We start from the raw sequence: 6,092 nt of genomic DNA, 5'->3' as shown, positions 1-6,092 counted from the left end.
GAGAGCAGGCTCATGCATCTTAGCATCCCCCGGCACCTTGCCTCTATTCCACATGTGTTGCATTGATGAGGAAATTAAACTTACTAAATGACTAAATTGCCTGCAAAAATAAGCTCCACGTTTCATGATCGTTTATAATTTGCTTTAAACAGCTAAAGCTGCTTTGAGATGTAACCCTGAACTAAGTTGAGCTTAATGTTCTCAAAAGTCATTGTTTTTCAATTATTTACAAGCGTTCTCATTAGAATGAGCACAGGAAGCCAAGTGCTGAACTGGGTTTTGTGTGTGTGTGTGTTTTTTTTCCCTTCCCTGGGTTTCTTTTCAAAATCAGGTCATGGAAAATGGATGCTATGTCTTCAAATAATATAACCACGCTGATCCCTGGATTACAATTAGGTTACGTAACTTGCTTATGAGCTGCTTTTCATTAAGACTTGCAGTGGGCAATGGGGCTTTACATTGCAGAGCGGAGCTGGGGGAACAATTCTGCTGAAAGCCAGAACACATGCGGTGTCTGAGGCGGGGCTGCCTCAGCTTCGGCACGGGATTGACTTCAACGCAGGCGGCTCCCTTTCCCTGTAAGTCCTAAAACGTCCTTCGTCCTACAACTCCCTGCTTTCCAAACAGACGTCTAAAACATAGGTGCTGCGGGCCAGCACCGTGCGGGGTCCCCAGGGGGCTGAGCCAGGGGAGCTCTCCAGGGAGGATATTATCAAGTTTCTGCATAACCAGGGCTTAGTTTCATTTCTTGCAGAACATAAATTCCTTGGAATCATTTTTTTTAAAAACTATAACCAAGGGAGGTAACAAAAATCCTAGTACCAGCCTATAACCGTATCTTTGTAAATACGCGTTTCAGAGGTCTAGTACGTAATCTAGGAGGTGTCAGATAGAAAATAAGAAGGTTGGTGTCAAAGCACGTGGGAAGATCTTCTGGATTGGGGGTGGGGAGGGTTGTGGTTCATCAAAACATATAAACATCTGTTCTTCAAAGTGGCGATAAAGCCAGATTTCCCCGAAAGGAAGTAGTTCATTGCTGTTATGCAGGGTACTCACTGCAGGAGGAGACCATTTTGGATGCTAACATTAAAACCACCACGCAGAGGAGGATGAAAGTCGGAAACTGGAGTTTTCCAGCTGGAGTAAGCAAAGCTGTCCGAGGATGGGGCAGAGCACCCTTGACAGTAAAGAAACAGGGACAGCTTGCTGGAGAGTGAACCAGAACCGGCTCATGGGAAGAAGGGCAGTGAAATGCCAAAATTCTGCCAAATGCAAAATTCTCTTTTGAAATGGAATTGCTGCATAGTGATTAAAATAGCAATCGGGAACCATAGAATGAACTCGGAGCCCTTCATGTACTTGAAGAAACACCTGTCATTTACTATATAGGAACAGCCAAAGTATAACTCTTTAAGCAGTTAAAGTTTGTTTCTTTTCTTTTGATAAATGTGATCTCTTACAGATATTCAACATCCAGAAGGATATTTTATTATACAGCTATATAAAATAATGAATAAAGAGAATTTTTTCCTTTTAACTTATAGTTAACTTTTTAAAAAAAATTATGGCTAACTTTCAACTACTCACACTTAATATTTATAGTTAACTTCTAGAAGTTTTTAACTTAAAAATAAACTTTTACCTATCGATGACACTACCAATGTAAATGTAAGCTGTATGCTTGAATCCAAAGCAGTTAATTAATTCTAATGATATTGCACATTAATCTTGGCTTCAACACAGTCTAAAACTTGCCTAAGTCCCGTTGGTCGCTGGGGAGTTTTTGACTCTTGTGCGTGTGTCTAATTTACTAATGAACTTGGTTTCATTTAGGGCTGAACCAAGCACATCTGAATGGGTCTGGCTGCTCCTGGGCAGCTGGGGAAGGGCACCCACAGTGTTCTGAGCAGAGCTGGAAGAACACCAGAGCTGAGATGAGTCAGAGGCTCTCGAAGTGTGTGGTGAGTCAGAATCAATGCCCCCCACCCCAACCCAGCTGTAGCAAAGGGAAGAAAAGGGAGGAGCTCTAAAAGGGAAGGTAGTACAGGACACACCACAAATCTCCTCCCTTTGACCTTCTGCACCCTGAGTAGTGAGGGCCTTACCCGTTCCTAAGAAGGCACAGCCCAGAGGCCATAATCTAAGCGATGGCCAGAAGGAGAGCTAGCAAAGTTCCCCGTAATCCTAACCCTAGCGTGAAGGACAGCAAGAAAGGGGACAGACTGACCAGCACCTGCTATTGGGGTGTGATCCCCAGCAAAGAATCGTAGGGAGTCTGCAAGTGGTCTAGGGAGCCAGGGGAAAGTGTATGAGCTCTGCGTCTCAGAGACTGGGGTTTAAATTTGCATTCTTTCTCTGCCACTTATCTGTGTGAGATTGGAGCAAGTCACTTAAACACTGTGGGCCGTATTTCTCTTATCTGAAGGCAGTAATCTCTTTTATCACCGGGTGGTCGGTTTGGTGGTGGGGGAGGGGGTTGCAGGGCGCTACACGGATTTCATAGTATCGCTTAGCTCAACACTAGGCCTAAAATGGAGGAGATTCTCAACAAAACCTTTGCTGAACGAATATCTGATGCTACCACTAACTCATCCAGGTGGGGCTGTGCTCCATACCTGGTGCACATGTTTTCCAGGACATAATTCTTGAGAACCTCCCGCATCCCCCTGAGATCAGGAGCTGGCTGTCTCCTAATCTGGGAATTGTCTATGTCCTATGAGGAAAGATGATGTGGAAAAGCTACAAGTTGAAGTATCTAAAGTATCCAAAAGCTCTGTCCAATAATCTCCAGGCATGTACAACCTTCATGAAAAATGGCTCTGCCAGCCAGCATGCCGCAGTTGAAAGTTAACATCTTCCTGAGGACAGACTCAGAGGCTCCGGAGCCTTATTTCAGGGTCACCGTGGAGAATTATCACTCAGCATTCCTTTGGCCAAATTTTACTGGAGGCTTTGTTTGAGGTCCACCCAACAGAAAGAATTACAGATAAGGCCCAGAAGCCCTATCTAAAGCCTACAATCTTACAGAAGGAAGTGACTGCCCACATGATGGAGGAGAGCGCAGGCTGAGGTAACAAAAGCATGAGGAAAGAGCCTTGTGACAATCTTTGTAATTTTTGTAATGCTCAGAGGGCCTTCTGTTCTGTCATGCAAAAGCCAGTGATAATAACGATAAAGATGATGAGATAGTGACAATAATGTAATTGTTAACGGCCTGATCACTTTCAACATACCAAGCACTGTGGTAGGAGCTTCAGGCATCCATACATTGCTTCCTTTAATTTTCCCAAGTCTGTTAGGTAGCTTCTTTTGTTAAAGCAGATTACAGGTGAGGGAATTAAGACAAAGATTTTCTCTGGAAGATGCTGAAGACATTCATTTGGTTGTTCATCTGGATTTCAGCAACCTGTAAAAATTTAGGAAACAAAAATGTAAAAATAATTTTTATTTTGCTTCTAGATGATGTTAGAAAGCAGCCTTTGAAGGGGAAAGAAGAAAACCAAGATGACTTGAATATCAATTATGTGCCAAGCATCTTTACATCCATGACTTCATTTAATCTTGACTTCATTTAATCTTGACTTCAAAGGTGAAGAAATGGAAGGTGAGAGAGGAACAGAAGGTTAAGTTGAGCACAAATATGCCTGATCCAAAAGTCCCCATTCTTTCCCATCTACTAATGGAATTCTGGCTCTGCCACTTGCTACCTCCCAAAGGCACTTATATTTTCTAAAACCTGGTGTTCCTTACGGTAAAATGGGGATAAATTGCCTGCCCACATAGCCCCTAGCGTGTTTTGAGAAACCATGGAAAGCCAAATAGGAAATAATTTGGGAGGTCTATATAAATGAAACAGGCATAGATCCCAATAGCAAATAACCCAAATTAAAATAAAGGGGAGATAACTATGATTCTCAGAAAAGTTAGGTGTTATTCTTCCTGTTCAAGCAAAATGCGGGGAGCACAGAAGAGAGAGATACTCCTGTTGCTTAGGTGAGCCATGGAAGAGTCCATCTGGAAGGCGACATTTGAGCTAGCCCTTTAGCATAAGGAAGATGCATTAGCTTAAAGAAAAAGAGAGAAAGAAAAAAGGAAAATGGAAGGAGGACATTGAAAGAAGAAACAATAGGCAAAGGCACAGAGGTGTGAGAGAATATACACTGAGTGGCTAGATTATTATGATCTCTGAATGCATAATAATCTGGCCACTCAGTATGTGTGTGTGTATATATTAGAGGCCCGGTGCATGAATTCAGGCATGGGTGGGGTCCAGCCAGCCTGGCCAGGGGAAGGGGACATGGGCAGTTGGCCGGCCTGCCTGCTGGTCGAACTCCTGGTCGAGGGGACAATTTGCATATTAGCCTTTTATTATATAGGATATACAGAGTGGCCAGATTATTATGTGTTCAGAGATCATCATAATCTGGCCACTCAGTATAATGTGTCCAGGACACAGGGAGCTGTAGAGAATGGCCAGAGTACCAGGTGCCCTGGGATTGGCCAACGATGAGCCTGAAATGATTAGACCAGGCAGAAGAGGCCTTGAATGCCATGCTAAGGCCTTTGGACTTAATTCTGCAGACAGTTCGGAGCCACCAAGGGTGACTACCCAAAGAATCCATAAGGACAAAGAGTCTGAACAGGGCCTTTTGCCATCCTGTTCTTGTGATGATCACAAAGTCCCATGTTCAGAACATCACAGTCTGTTGCCATGGAAATAGTAATGGGCCTCACTATGGGAATAAATTATCCTCATCATTATACCTTTCTTCCTAGGAACTCAAAGTGTTTGTTGTATGTGTTTTCTTTTCTTTCTTTTTTTAATAGAAGCACCAGATGGTGGTTAAGGGAAAGAAGAAAGCCTAAAGACTGTTGAATTAAAGGAGATTTCAAAGGAATAGAAGGAAAAACACAAGTTGAATTTTGAAAGGTTTAATCAAAACAGATGGCAGAATATCTCAGCCTGAGGGAAGGGGAAAATTATCTCAGAAACCATCTGAAGTGGGAGCTTCTTCACCCTTGTTTCCTGGGTCCCTGTCTGCTGCCTTCCTGCCGGCTGCCGGTTCGAGCCGGCTAATGAGGAAGGAGAGAGGAGTGTGTGTCAGAAAATACATGTCAGACACAAGAATTAATACTGTTAAGATACCCTTGTGATGAATTTACTATAAATACTGGTTTATTATGCATGTGCTCTTTATCTTCAGCTAAAAATTATTTTAAATAACCAACAGACAATTTTTCCATTTTCACAAAATTGTATCCACTGTTTCCACCCTAGGGGTGGACGCAAACTATTATCTTCTTGTGCATCTAATTTGTACACACTTTCTTCTACCACCCTATTTTTAATCACCTACTTTAACTCAGTCTTTGCACTAGAATAATCCCTTTAAGGTCCGTATTGTTATTCCCTGTTCCAGAGGAAGACGGGGCCTGCAGAGACTGCAAATATGACCCAGGTTATTTCTCAGTGGCAGAGTCCTAGCCGGGACTCTGACTCGCTCAGGCATTTTCCAAAATCCCGACAGAGTCCTGGCACTGACACTTTAAAACCAAGAGAACCTGGGGAGCTCTTCCTCCACTCTGGGCTATGCCAAGTCCAGCGTTCTTCCTTTAAAGGCGTGGGCATGGCCCTCACCGGTTTGGCTCAGTGGATAGAGCATCGGCCTGCGGACTCAAGGGTCCCAGGTTCGATTCCGGTCAAGGGCATGTACCTTGATTGCAGGCACATCCCCAGTAGGGAGTGTGCAAGAGGCAGCTGATCGATGTTTCTCTCTCATCGATGTTTCTAACTCTCTATCCCTCTCCCTTCCGCTCTGTGAAAAATCAATAAAATATATTTTAAAAAAATAAAATAAAATAAAGGCGTGGGCATGGAGTGGAATGTGAATCTGAAGAATGATCAACACTGGGCACATCTTCTGATACTCTGTGCTCCGCATATGGGACCTCTGAGCCTCTGTCTTGCCAGGCTACCCGGACTATTTTGAGTGAATCAATTGTGTGTGTGCTAAAGATTGAAATAGCTATTTTTAACAATTATAAAATCCAAAAGGCAGAGAAAAGGTAGAGGGCACTGAGGTGCTCAAAAT

The 6,092-nt window shown here is 43.3% G+C and overlaps 1 long non-coding RNA gene across 1 annotated transcript; it reads left to right on the top strand.

Annotated features, from left to right (window-relative positions):
• Positions 1 to 303: 303 nt before the first annotated feature.
• Positions 304 to 5,873, top strand: LOC308256214. The gene is made up of 4 exons (XR_013961424.1): positions 304 to 578; positions 1,834 to 1,961; positions 3,460 to 3,604; positions 4,828 to 5,873. It is a non-coding gene; the product is annotated as an uncharacterized lncRNA (long non-coding RNA).
• The last annotated feature ends 219 nt before the right edge of the window (positions 5,874 to 6,092 follow it).

Source organism: Plecotus auritus, assembly GCF_963455305.1.
Source record: "Plecotus auritus genome assembly, chromosome: 8".
NCBI lineage: Eukaryota > Metazoa > Chordata > Mammalia > Chiroptera > Vespertilionidae > Plecotus > Plecotus auritus.
This window is presented reverse-complemented; position numbering and strand designations above follow the sequence as displayed.